General features: G+C 40.6%; 2 long non-coding RNA genes across 4 annotated transcripts in view; one reads left to right on the top strand and one right to left on the bottom strand.

Annotated features, from left to right (window-relative positions):
• LOC121898007 overlaps window positions 1-14,080 on the bottom strand; it is a 41,801-nt gene that overhangs the window by 15,491 nt on the left and 12,230 nt on the right. Inside the window, exons 1-2 of one of the 3 annotated variants that reach the window (XR_006096329.1) lie at window positions 8,377-8,462; window positions 950-1,261 (exon numbers count right to left, since the gene is read on the bottom strand). This is a non-coding gene — a long non-coding RNA (uncharacterized LOC121898007). Of the gene's footprint in view, window positions 1-949; window positions 1,262-2,004; window positions 2,639-8,376; window positions 8,463-14,080 lie in introns of those variants that run through there. The other 2 variants (XR_006096330.1, XR_006096331.1) reach the window with 2 other exon arrangements.
• LOC121898008 lies at window positions 3,253-10,941 on the top strand. Its single transcript, XR_006096332.1, has 2 exons — window positions 3,253-4,011; window positions 8,394-10,941. It is a non-coding gene; the product is annotated as an uncharacterized LOC121898008 (long non-coding RNA).

The following is a 14,080-nucleotide window of genomic DNA, read 5'->3' as shown; positions in this document are numbered from 1 at the left end:
AAAGCATTTATTAAACAGTTTTCATTTTTGTGGAATTGCTTTATGACTGCTTAAACAGCTTTATTGCTCATTCAGGGTTGGTTCTTCCTTCAAATGAAAACAAGGGACTGTTTTTGTATGCATCAATATAATTATGAGAGCATTTTGAGAGAGGTCTTTGTATGCACAAAATATTACTATGCAAAACATAAATCCTACGAAATCCTGTGTTCAAAGAAATAAGGTATAGTTCCAAAGAATCAGGAAATAATGCGTTCAACAGTAAAATTAGGTGTGCATAGGCAAATACTTTGCAAATGGCAAAGTGATGGACTGTATTATATTTATTCTCTATTCTGCCTTCCTACACGAGATACAAGCTTGGCAAATACTGCCAGGAAAACTTCAAATTCAAAGGAATGCAGAGTATTTTCATTGAAATGTAGCTGACAGTAAGGCTTTTGAGAACATTAAACCGATCAAACCGATCAGTACACCACGTACTTCTCTTCATACAGTACATACTAAGCCCGGACCGCATCACTCATATGAAATACCTCCACAACCGTGGCCTTCCACTCATCCACTGATTACCATGAAGTAGGATTATCCTGGCTGTAATCAAAGTGCTATTAATGACTTTTGTTTTTGCATTACTAAATTACAAGTAGGTTTTGTGTAAGGGGTGAGAAAAGTTAAAGAAAAGCATCTCGAAGTTGAGGCAAAAGATCTATCGCTTTTATATGTTCAATCGAAGATGTTCCTACACTACATGGTCATGTAGGGTTTTATATTCAGACGTATAAATGCGCGCTCAGGTAAAAAGAAACTTTGTGTAAGAACCTCAAGTGCATCAAATGTTTATTTGTACAGGATGCCTGTTAAACATGGAAGCCTAGAATGTAAACACATGGTTAAACTTCCATCTAAACCACACAAGCATACACAAATTAAAACAGATATTACTCACCCATTTTTCAGAGCAACGGTGGTAAATGTCCGGTCGGGATGCGAAATTCAGCAGCTTTTCCCGCTTTGATCCACATCTCTGTCAAGAAGAGGAGAAAGCCATAAGCTCCCGTTTGGTGGTGCCTGCAAGATCCAGTGATTTCCCTCAGACTGTCCCCGTCACAGCCGTGTCTGTGCCCCAGCTCCAGCTCCAGTCTGAGCCCCAGACTCAATCTCAGATCCAGGCTCACTCCCTCCTTCAGCCACAGTCTGAGCCCCAAGCTCAGGGCAGCACGGCTCGCCTGCCACCGGCTGGGTCCAGTCCTGGTGAGGCCTGAAACAATAGGAGGCCATGAGGCTGTCTGCAAGGCTCTAGCTAAGCCTGTCTGCTAGTTAACAAGTCTTTGAATGAGGAATGTTAGCAAACAGACAAACAGCATGTCTGATGCATGCAAATAGCACAACCAGTCCACACATGAATAATTCAGCAGTCTATATGCTGCTCTCCCACATTACTCCCTCCCTCTTCCCCAATGAAATGCCTTCACTTGAATAATTGTGGTAAAGTATTCAAACCTCTGCTTTACTAACAGGCTTGGTCGCGAAATCAGCTTTAATACTTCATACAAACATGCAATAACGACACAAAGTGGCCATGCAGAGACACAAGATGCAGGGCTACGTCTGACATTTCGCTGCAACATTTTCGAAATTTGCGATTTACTACATTTTCTTTCTCTTATTGCTTTTTAATGTCTTTTGTTTGCAGTTGGCACCTGTCCCAGAAAGAGCTCGGCTCAGCTCACCACTCATTCCCCTGTTAGGAGAGCGAGTCGGTGTGAAAGAGAGAGAACAAGGGTGAGCGAGAGACACAGAGACAGAGAGAGAGGACAAGGAATAGGAAAGAGAAGGAGAGACAGACAGTGAAGACGAAGGAGGTGCGGTACTTCATGCCAGTCGCTGACGAAGGACATGTCTTTAAAACACAGATGTGCACCACGCTCAGATATTGGTCACATTCTCTGCTTGTCATCCATAGTGGTCATCAGGACCACGAGCCTACAGCAAGCAGGTTACCCGTGAGAAATGGCGCCCCAGCACTCCAGGTGGAACAAGGCCCATCACATGGCGAAACACCACCTTGACGAATTTCCATCCAAAAGGAGAAAACTAAATAAATACTACGAGAAACCCATCAGCGGAGAAAAAAAATAGGAGGACGCGGTACATTCTTAGAAAATAAAATATAGAAAAACAGAAGGAACAGCGCCAAAATCCAAAGTGATGCAAAAATCAATGCGCCAAAAGTAAGAAAAGGCCGCTAAAAAGCAACTTGTTGCCAGGTTTTGCAGAGCTGCTGTGCAGCTAGTTGGAGGCAGAGGGTTAAAATCCAGCTAGTAGTGAGTGAAAAAAAGCTCCGTCTATGGAAGGGCGGGCTGTGGGGAGGCCCTGACTGTAGAAATAGCAGCAGACTTTTTTTCTTTTTTTTTCCCTCGCAGAGCTTAAGTCTCCCCCTTGCGTGTGGCTGGAGCAGAAAGAGTGGAGCAACCGAAACAGAGAGAGAAAAAGAAGAGAGAGAGAGAGAGAGGAAGAGAGGAGGAGACAGTGAGCGCACAGTGAAGGGGAGAAAAGCTCCGCTGATGATGAAATAGGAGGTGCGGCGGAGCGCACTTTTTCATCACACGTCCAACACGGCAAGGAACTGTATTTGCTCTGGAGACGGGGGAGAAGGAGGGAGGAAGGGAGGTAGGGAGCATAAGATGGGTGGGAGATGGAGACACAGAAGGAAAGAGAGAGAGAGAGAGAGGGAGAGAGGGAGGGTGGAAAGCACTGAATGTGGGAGGGGTGGAGGAGGAAGAATGACACAGAAATCCACTCCTCCGGCAGTGCGCAGACGCAGTGCACACACTCACACGCCATACTGGGATACACTATACAGTACCTCAGCTACTATATCAACTAGTGAAAAGAAAAGCGAGGAAAAAGAACACACAATCATTCAGAACGGACCGCTCTGCTGAAGAATCCTTGAAATATGCAACACTTCTGAGAGCTGGTTGAATTATTAACCTTATCTCTTACTGTAGTGGGGCTCTTGTTGCTGCAACAGTCTTCGGAGCACACTCTGAAAGGAGCACACATTCTCGGAGTGCATTAACTCTTTAGCATGCCACAGTGACTAGCGTGAATGCACAGAATAGACCAGACACACACACACGCACGCACACACACATACACACAGGAAAAAGATAAGCTTCCAGAGTGTTTATTTCAGTAACATGTGGCAAAGAACGCACAGCTAAGACCCTCCTCCTTGCCCCGGCTCTGTCACAAAGCAAGCTGAACGCTGAAGCTGAACCCTTGCAGCTATTTTGGCACAAAGTCAAAAGGCTGATAAGCATTTTTGGGTGAGACTACGCTGCTTTTCCTCGAGGAAAAACAGCTGCCACTCGCTCAGTGACGTGCATTCAACAGTTCCGAGAAAATTTCGAGAGAAACCCCAAGAGATGCTGATTTGTCCTGTTTAAAATGGAGGAGGGATAAAAAAGAAAACATGACGGTCTAAACAATTTGTTCAGACCGAATCCATGCGCTGAGCGTAAACCGGACAGCGAGAGAAGTAGAGGGAGAGACCTAAACAGCATGGCTGTTGCCACCATCTTAGATTGTATTGATTATTCTTTGCTGTAACGTCTGTCTCTCTCACACACGCTAGCTCTCTTTCTCTCCCTTTCTGTCCCTCCCTCCCTCTTTCTGCCTCTGTTCTGCCACCTCTACTCGGCGATCAGCATTTGGCTTTTTCCATTTGTGGCAGATTACTGTAACGCTATTGTACAACAACTTCCTGCCTCTTTTGGCTCTGGTTCTAAAAACTGCAAAGGCAGAGCTCGTGGCTTTAAACTTTTTCCCCTCGGCCTTGAACTACAGGAACTCTATAAGGAAAGAAAGGGAGGAAGGAGATATGTAAAGTGTATCTGTTACTGAGGAACTATTTTTATTGCATTTCTGCTTTATAAACTGCTGAGAATTAAAGAGGGCAAGAGGGGACTACATGCCTAGCAGAGACAATGAAAGAAAAAAAAGGTGGGGGTTAAACTTTTCTTACTTTTACTCTGAATACTTTCTGTTGGTTTTGGAGGGCACTGCGTTATTAGTGGGGCTCAAGCTCACGCACATTTGTCTAACATGGCTGCTACTGCTTCAGGCTGCACAGTTTGTGAGGGCTGCTTTCATAGCACGGCCACCACCCTGTTCCTCGCCGGCTGTCTTCCTTACTACAGCAGCAACAGAGAACTGGACTCTCAGCACAGTCAGGAGAAAATGCTAGCATTATTTACACTAACTTAGTGCAGGAAGCCCAGATTGAAATTGATTTGTTCTCTGTTCTCTTTCTCCTAAATGAGATACGTGCTCGGTTCAGGCGTCTACATTGGCATGAGCTATAGAATCCTATCAGAAGGAGTGCAGCCACACGTCACATCTCGCCATGCGTTTTAACCAATTGAGAAACCCGTGACTTCATCATGGCTTCAATGTATAAAGCTGTAACGTGTATATGTTAAGAAACCTTATTTGAGAATACCTCGGAACATGAAACAAAGCTTGTTAGAACTGCAAGCATTAAAAAGGAGCAGTTTTAGAGAGACATACTGTGTGTATTCATGCTTAGTGTGCATACTGCACTTTGCAAGGCATAAAGTTCATTTGAGGATACAGTTTTGGTTTTGGGTCGCCTGCCAGCTTAAACCACTGTACTCATCTACATTGTTCCTCTGATGCGTTTTCCAATACTTGATCACAATTCTTTAGTTGTAATTTATCATATTTTAATGACTAATATAGACTCTCTTTTTAAAGTGACTAAATACGTTTCACTGTTTTAGATGATATGCAGTGAAGCTGCTTTGGGAATGTTTAGTATTTTTTTACAGCTTTTTACCACCATATTTTTCTTGATTAAATTATCAAATATTCACAGTGCAACAAAACGTAACTTTAATTTGCATACTTAAGAGAACCAAAGTAAAGAAAAGCAAAAGCCTTTCATCTGGAATACATGGCTGCAACATCTGTGTGATACAGAATCAGTCAATTAGGCCAATTCATAATACAATGTGAAACAAAATGGCAGATGGTGCCATGTTATGGACGACTCGATATCATTTGACTATACTTTTTTGAAAAAAAAAACAAACAAGCAAAAAAACAAACAAACGAAAAAACTTGCCTCCTAAACTGCAAATCTTTTTAGTTTATAAAAAACATCAGATGACTATTGAAATTTTTGTTTTATATCTTAAAAAAAGCATACAAAAATCCTATAAAAAATACTGCAGTAGAATAAATCTGTTCAAAATGGTAAATTCATATTTTGAATGGAAAAACATGCTGCTTTTATATATATATATATATACATATATATTATATATATATATGTATATATATATATATACCTTCTATAAAAATAATAGCTTTTTTAAGCTTTTTTTTTTTTTTTTTTTACTATTATTTGTATTATTATGTGGATATTAGGGCCTTGAATAAACTTTTGGACTGAGTGAGCTCTTGGCCTCATACAGTGTGTGTGCTGTGGTCTGCTGAAGTCAGGAGGGTACACTAAAGACATATTTCAGCAGTTTTGCATTGTCTTAAAAGACATTTGTCAGTCAGAGTAAATACTCTATTACAGAAAGTTCACATCAGGGGACAAGACGAGGACACATTAAAAAAGCCACAGTAGATTTCTCTATCTAGCTACAGGAAACAGTGAGGAGAGCAGCAGGAATATGAAATTGCAGTGGGCAGGGGATCCGAAAAGACAAACAATATTTGCACTTAGTCATTTGCAAACATCAAGGAGGCATTAGGAGGTTGATGGGGTGGGGAGCTGGGGTTCTGTGCTTGGTCAGCAACAACCACTACACCAACATACTAGACATGATATGAGGCAAATAAAAACACATAGATATTCTAATGGACTTATTCAAGCTAACCACAAAAGTATCCCTACACTATGAGGGGAGACTTTTTGCTCTCCAGGAGCAGGAGCAGAGTCTATGAGGTGGTCTTGCTTAAGCCCTGCACGTGTCTAAACAACTTCTCTATTACACCCGAGACCTTTGAGGGCACTCCCCATCGAGCAGGGAACAAAGGCCATGACCCCTAGGTCAAAAGCGTTACACGGGAGGCCAAGCGGGCCCATTGAATGTTCCACTGCTGTTTGCTTTAAGAAGGTAAAGATTACTAACACATTAACTAATGCCGATTAGGGGGTTATCCCTCGTGGGACAGAGGTCCCAGGGCAGCACATCATGTCTTATTAACACAACCTGACCTTTGACCCCACCAGTCACCTCAGGCAGCTGACTGTGACCACCACTTTCTGCTCTCTCTGCTTGACACACACACACACACACACACACACACATACATACACACACAGACAAGAAATGAAGAGTATCACAGCAAGGTGCACCACAGCTTGAAAAAAATAATTGTTATCTGGACAAACATGAATAAATGATACAATATTATCACTGCACAGTATTTGCAGTGCTGATGCACCCCTGCTCTAAAAATCCAGGGTGTTTCACTTGCATTAGCAGGCTGTGCACGATCTATGCACCTGAAAATAATCTTGAGTAATATTTCCAATAATTATAAACTACTAATTAAACATAATTAATTCAAATAAGTTATTTTCAAGGCCTCCGACTTCAAAGCACGTGTTCTATCGAAGTTCATAAAATGGGGGCATGTGCAATAAAGCTCTCATCACAAAATGGTGGACATAAGACATGCGCAGTATTGATGTCCCAGATATATCATATGATGATCATGATGTCCCAGATGATCATATGATAAAAAACCAGTAAGGGAAAATTTCCTCACAAACTCTTTCTGCCATGTTATTCAATATTACTTTTGCATCAGCAGAGAGCTGAAAGTAAAATGTCGTGCTAAGCTTATTTAACCCTCTGTGTCCGGACAGAGCAAGCCCATAATAGGCTACCTTATAATGCAACATAGTTCAAGCTCACCCTTTTCGAAATTACAGCACATGATCAGGTCATTTGCAGTCGTCCCTCCGTAAGCAAAAATATCACACGGATATGAATTAACTGGAATTATTATTAATAATAATAATTGTTGAATTTTTCCTAAAGTGTGTTCCCAAAGCTCAAGTTCATGTTTGTGTAAGAAATGAAAATAATGACATGCCTTTTTTTTTTTTTCCACAGGTTGCTCCTACATTTAAAACTTGTATGTATGTAACTGAGAATGTTTTATGTATTAAATATTTCAATTTTACAGGTAAACTCGTGTTGTAAAATATATTCCATTTTGAATTTGTTGTTGGGTGTAAAAGCAAATGAAGACAACTAACTGGTGGCTGCTTCCTTTTTCCTGCCTTTATATTATATTGCCCTTATATAAAATTTCAAAAAAACGCATTAAAACAAATGTTAAATAATAATTTATTAAGAATATATAATGGGGAAAATGTGATGCAAACATGTGAAACATTGGAGATAATTTAATTCCTTCATTCCTTCATTAAATACTTCATTATAAGGTTTTAGAGGTAATTAATGAAAAAAACATCAATGAAACTGATTTTGTTTTAGCAAATATATTACAGTTAATACTTTATTCAATTTTCTTTCTGGAAGTAATGCATCATTACACTGAAGCACATGCACATATCTCCCCCCAAAACATTTTAATCTAATAAAGCTAGATTTTTCTGCTCCTTAGAGAAATTCAAATCAGAATTTAGTAAGAATTATGGAAAACTGTCCCAAAAAAAGGAGTGTTTATTTAAATATTTCAAAGTTTGCTGTTCAGAATGTTAAAGAAAATATTAAAGAAAAGAGTTTTCAGCCCAAACACACTATTTAGACACATTTTCAATTTTGAGAGAGCAACTTCTGTCCGAATTACATGTTCACACCTGTGATATAACCACCCGCATTTTTATTTGAATTTAAATTAATACATTTTGTTATGGTGACTTTAAATGTAATATTTGATTATTTGATCTATTCCAATCCTTTTTTTTCTCAAGAAATATACCCGATCATTTGGTGGTGCATCACTTCAATTGCTTGTAAATGCATGAATTACTGTATTTAATTAGATTAATTTTGTTGGAATTTAGTTCAGTCGACTTCGCCTGACATGTGCTCTGCTATGCTCCTCTAATCTCAAAGCGCAAAAGCATTTTTACATGTGCCAAACGCCTATCAATCGACTTCTGATCTGCTGCCTTCACATTTAACAAATCGAAAATATTAAATCACTAGAAATCTTCATCGATGGTATGAGCTGTGTTTAAAATAATTTTCGGCATTTTCTAAAGATACTTTTTTTAAATTTTTTTTTTTTTTTTTTTTTACATCAGCCATGTATTCATCCTAACAAGAAAATAGACAAACACTGACTCACCTTGTTGTTTCTCACAGGATTCTGAAAGAAGAAGAGGAGAAAAAGAGAGACAGAGAGAAAAAGAGCAAGGGAGAGCTTCTCCTGGGAACAAGCTGGAAATTATGGACCTATTCGATATCAGACCTCAGAGTGGACAACCTATCCAAAGAGGGACGCGCCCTAACTGTAACTAACAACTACTTCTGGCAGCCCCTCAACAGCCAAACATATTGTCCTGGATCAGGGCAGCTTTCGTATGGCAGCATTCAACTAGGGCAGCTTAGGCAAGAAATCCACATTAAACTACAGAATCGATAATGATATTAAAATGCTGATAACAATTCACAAAATTTACACTGAATGTGCTTATTTATGAGATATAGGATATTAGATGGAGCTGTAAACTATGAGCTCTTCAAGATTTCTCTCATCAAACTTGCATATAAAGCAGACTACATAAAATTATAGCTTATACGAGGATTTTCACACCTTGAACCAGCTGAGACATTAAGTCAGTGCAGATTATTTATTTAACATAAATATTATAACGTAAATGTTTTCGAGATTTTTTTTACTCCTGTGGTATTCTACGACCCGAAATCAGACGCTGATACTGACATAACCTCACTATCTAAGTCTGAAGATCTAAGTTTTCAATCGAGGCTCTGTGACATAACTACATTATACCAGAAGTAAACAGAAGTATGTTATAAATTAATATATCAGATGAGATTAATTATAATACTAAATTATCTAATGATTAAAGATTAATTGAACTCCTTTAAATAGAGTGACTATTTATTAATTGTAATACCCATGTTATTGTCATCACAAGAGATATTTCAATGTAATAAAAATGTTATATTATTTTAGCTACAAAGATGTTATGTGGTGTTACCTACACCACACTGAAAATACTCATATAAGGCACTAAGTTAACTGAAGTACCGGGACAAATTCTCAAAAGTCAATGACGCGTAATAATAAAAAAGTAAATTCTCCTTTTCTGTCCACTTGACCAGCCTGCGCCGGGCTTCTACATACCTGAGCTCCCCCTTTGCAGTTTTCCCCTGAGGGCTGCTAATACCTACTTTAAACAGCCTTGGCCATTTTGTTTTATTCTTCCTCAACACTAAGCCAGGAGTGCACAGGCCTGGCATTTTAGGGGCCACGTCACAACGCCTGTGTCTGCGCCGCAGGGCTGCAAGGAGTCCAGCAGCAGAGCCATACGCACTCAGTGGTTCACTGCCTCAACAAACACTTTAAGCGTGCTGTTTTGTTATCTTACACGCTCTCTCTAGCATCCTTGCTCTACTGAGAACAGCAAAACACGCACCTAATACGCTTTATCCATTTCATAAACATGCTCTCCACCTGGTGCCTTCTCCAACACAGAGCCACTGAGCCTTCAGCTCCTGAATCACTTCATACACTTCACTTTCTCTCTTCTGGTTACCACAGTAAAGTTAGCTCTGTTGCAAAATAGCTTTGAGCAAAGACAACAGACAAGGTTGGAAATATTCTAGATACACATCCAATTCATGGTCAGTGCCATTTAATGAGGTTGATAACTGCCTCTATCTTTCTGCACAATAAATGTGGAATCTATTTAAAGGGGGAAACAATACTGATATTGATTTGAAAGTGACAATGATCAAAACACTGATTAGATAAATTCCACTTGGTCTGACAGACTGTAATTGATGTGCATAATGTTATTAGCAGAACGATATTTAGAAAAGCAAACGCTTCATAGGACAGCTGCATAAACAGAGGTTTTATTACTCCATGGGCTATTTTAGTGGCTCTTTCAATTCCAGTAAAATATTATTTTTAAGAGGAGCAAAATAATATGTGTTTAAGACATGCTTCAAATTACAAAGAAAACAAAGATAGTGCCAACACTATGCATGTCCAAAAGTGTACATTGCACAAATGTATTATTATATTAAATGCATTAGTTCCTACACTGTCCTTAAGCTTTTCCTGTGCTTCTGTCCATATTTCAGTACATGGTTATCTGAGGACATACTGTAAAGGGACATTACACAGTACAGTATATAACACAGGACAGTATATAGAAGTCCATTTCTGCGTTCTGAGACAATAACTAGCTGGTGACTTTAAATAGACATCGGTTTATACAAATATAAAGATTTGTTCCATTACTCTGTATTATGTTTGTGACCCTTTGACGAGCAAGTCGGCACCAAAAAAAGCTCGATCATCCGAGGACATTCAGATTTCACAAAGGAATTGTTTCTGAAAACCCGAAACTTATACGGATATACGCACATTCTTTCAGGTATTCCTGTGTGTTGACAGTCGGTTGATTGATGTGTTTAAAACAGAGGTTTGTATCTATGGTACATTGGGTTGCTCCAACAGGTTATAACAGATACACTAAGCTACTGGGTACAGAAAATAAATATGCAAATGGAATTCTTTTAATGTTTTAAGTTGTCTGTTCTCATTCTTGTGTAAATGTGCAATAACTTCTCACCTGGAAATGTTCAAAGTTTGTGTTTTATATAAAGCCGTTTGAGCTGCCTTTAATGTGAAGTGTGTGATAAAAATGTTTTTTTTAAATTATTACTACAATCATTATTATCATAAGGGTTATTTCTCATGTTATTAGAATAGTTTTGTGGGAACGAGCAGCTCTTTTCCTCATGATTGTGGCCACAAACACATAAAAGAACTTGCAGTTTATTGATGCTAAATTCTTACAATACTTTCTGTGATTCAGGGTCCCTGTGTGTAAATTATATGCCCTGCTTATGCTAAACTGTGCTGACTAGATGATGTGTAACAGTTCTCTGGTCCGCCCATCATCATCATCAGGCTAAAGGTGTGGACAGCCTGCGGGAAACTGTGATATGACAGCCCCTGACCTCTCACACCAGCTTAGAGAGGCAGAGGGTCATGCAGAGGACATGGCGGTGGAGGGAGAAGTCAATCTTATCCTTCCGTTCCGCCACAGGCCTGTGTGCAGCGACAGCAAGATGAGCTAGAGGGCTTTCCAAAATCCACACTCGTTTGGCTGAGAGCAAGGCATCAGGGCCGTATGTGTTTCAAAGGAAACGCTGAGGAAAGCGTTTTTTGTGGCAGCACCCGTGCACTTGACAGTGTGTATTAGCCTGTCTCTGTGTCTTTGCTCCGTCCCCACCCCAACTCAATATCCCTCAACACCAATATCTGTCATCTTTAGTAGCCAGAATGGCATGCAGCCCATTTGTCCCACAGCGGAGGAAAATTCTACCTCGTCTCATCTTGATATGGTTCACACATGTATGGACAATTTTTTGTCATTATCTCCACACATTATAAATATCTCCAGCTCTGCTAAGCAGTAGGGCCGAGGGGTTAAAAGGCAGGAGGCACCAAAAATGAGAGGGAGAGAAAAGCATCAGCTCTCGGACTGCTGTCAATTGCCTCTGTAATGGGGGGGTGATATCCTGGCACAGAACCAACCACTAATGCCCCTTAAATGTCAGAGACTGCAGAAAGGAAGGGAGACAGCAAAAAACGAGAGCACATTCATATTTCAGTACAGCAGATGCTATAATGCGATGATGTCTCACAGTGAGTGCACACGAGGACACCAGGAGAGAGAAAAAGAGAAGGCAGCAGACATGAAAAAGGGGAAATGAAAAAACGAAAAAAAAAAAAGGACTTAGCAGCAGTGATGGAAGCAGCTCCATCTGATGGTTGTCTCTATTCGACAAAGTTCAGAGTGGATCTGTCTCACTCACTCTCTCTCTCTCTCTCTCTCTCTCTCTCTGCAGACGAAAATCTGGTGGGGTGGGGGTCGGGGACGGGGTTGAGTCTGGTGTTGGGGGTGGGGTTGGACTGCTGGAGAGAGTGATCTTTTTTTCCAGCGGGGTGAAAGGCGGACGGTCATGTGTGCAGAGCTCATGACAAAAGGCCCTTTTATGTGCAGCGTATGCAGATAGAGGAGGCTCCTTTGTGCACAGATGGAGATCCCATGCCTGGGTCTGCCTGCGGCGGAGAGGGAAGGGAGGGAGGAGAGCAGAGAAGAGTGTTGGTGAAGGGAAGGGAGGGGAAGGAGGGGTGTCTCTGGCACTGAGTGCCATCACTGTGTCTGGTGGGGGGAGGGGGCAAACCAAGCCGTCCTGGTCCTGCCAGGTTCATACATTAGGGAGGAGGGGCCACAAGGCTCGCTAAGAGGATACCGAAACTGGTAACCCCATAGTGGGATCTCAGAGAGAGCCACATCTACTGCCTAACAAGTGGGCCAGGGTCAAATATTATTTGCAAATAATCCTTAGTGTTTGTTGGAAAAGCATGCTATGCCACATGTAGCGGCAGAGAGTTTAGACAAGCACAGGAAAACATCAGAAACTTACCAGATACTAACCGAAGATTATGGGGTTACAAAAGCTTAGCCTACTTTATTTAACACCTAACAGGTTGAACAATCAAACACCTGTATCACTGAACCACAGCTGTACTTTTGACCAGCTGAAAAGGGGCCAACAGATCATGTGAGCGATCAAGGTGAAAAAATGTTTCAAATGAATTCCCTCATAGATGCCTTTGCCGTGTCAGTAGTAACTGTGTGTTACACTATTATCTGGGTGACCAATGTACTGTATCTGTTATGCCTGTGATTTATCAGTCTCTGGATAAACGCGTCAGCTAAATGTTAAATATGTCTATTCTATCCTGGTGCCACCTCTCCCCGGAGAGATGAGGTGACTCCCACTGACATCCCGTCTGCTGAGAAGACGTCACATCCGATAAGCAGGCCTCCTCCCACTGACCAGGACATCTTAACACTAGAGTCAGACAGATTCCTATCCTGCCAGAGCACCAAGTCATATGGCCCTTTTCACCAGTGGACAGATGGACAACACCCCCCACGCCGACAGGCACGTTAACCCCTTCACATGAAGCTGAAGGTGCTGATACACTTGCACCGAACTGAGAGTTGTTAATATTCACATGGAAGAAAGTGCAGACACTCGAAATGCAGAGTTTGCTTATAGAGATCTGTCTGGGGATGCGTTAACTAAAACAATTGATGGCTATTGACTAAAGGTTAGCTAGCTAGTGAGGCCTTTAGCTCACTATGGTAAGCTTGTTAGCTAGAGAGGGGGCATAAAACATCGTTTCTCCACCATAATACAATTTTGATGCCTTCATATGAAACTCTGAGTTCGTGGTTTTTGACTTTGGGTGGTCAAGTACATGATAAATATGGTGTTCAAGGTTAAACCAAACAAATGATCTATAAAGCAAATTAAACAATACAGCAATTATCCTGAGGCATACACACATTCAAAAGCATTGAATATCTAAATAATCACAATTCAATTGTATATTTCAAAGTCACCAACAGCTGATTTTTTTTTAATCAATTTTAATTGAAATCATTTTCTCTCTGTCAGTCACTGACACATGTCATTGGCTACAAAGGAGAAGGAGAGGTGACCTTTTTCAGTGTATGCTCAGTGTTTAATATGAAAGTCTAATCCTTTGAAATATGGCAGTAACCACACTGTTTTATTCTTGGTTGAAACAACAACAACAAAACCCAACTCATAATCACTTGGTTTCCCTAAAGTCCACAATTGTGGGACTGGACTGGACTTTCGAAGACAGAAAACTAGACCCATTGGAAAGCACAATTTATACAAGGATTGTCTTAATGTTGGTTAGCTTCGAATAAGCTGCCAATAATTGTTAGCCTTCTAGCTAA

Source organism: Thunnus maccoyii, chromosome 5, assembly GCF_910596095.1.
Source record: "Thunnus maccoyii chromosome 5, fThuMac1.1, whole genome shotgun sequence".
NCBI classification, from domain to species: Eukaryota; Metazoa; Chordata; class Actinopteri; order Scombriformes; family Scombridae; genus Thunnus; species Thunnus maccoyii.
The sequence above is the reverse complement of the archived record's forward strand: the minus strand, read 5'-3'. Positions and strand labels throughout refer to the sequence as shown.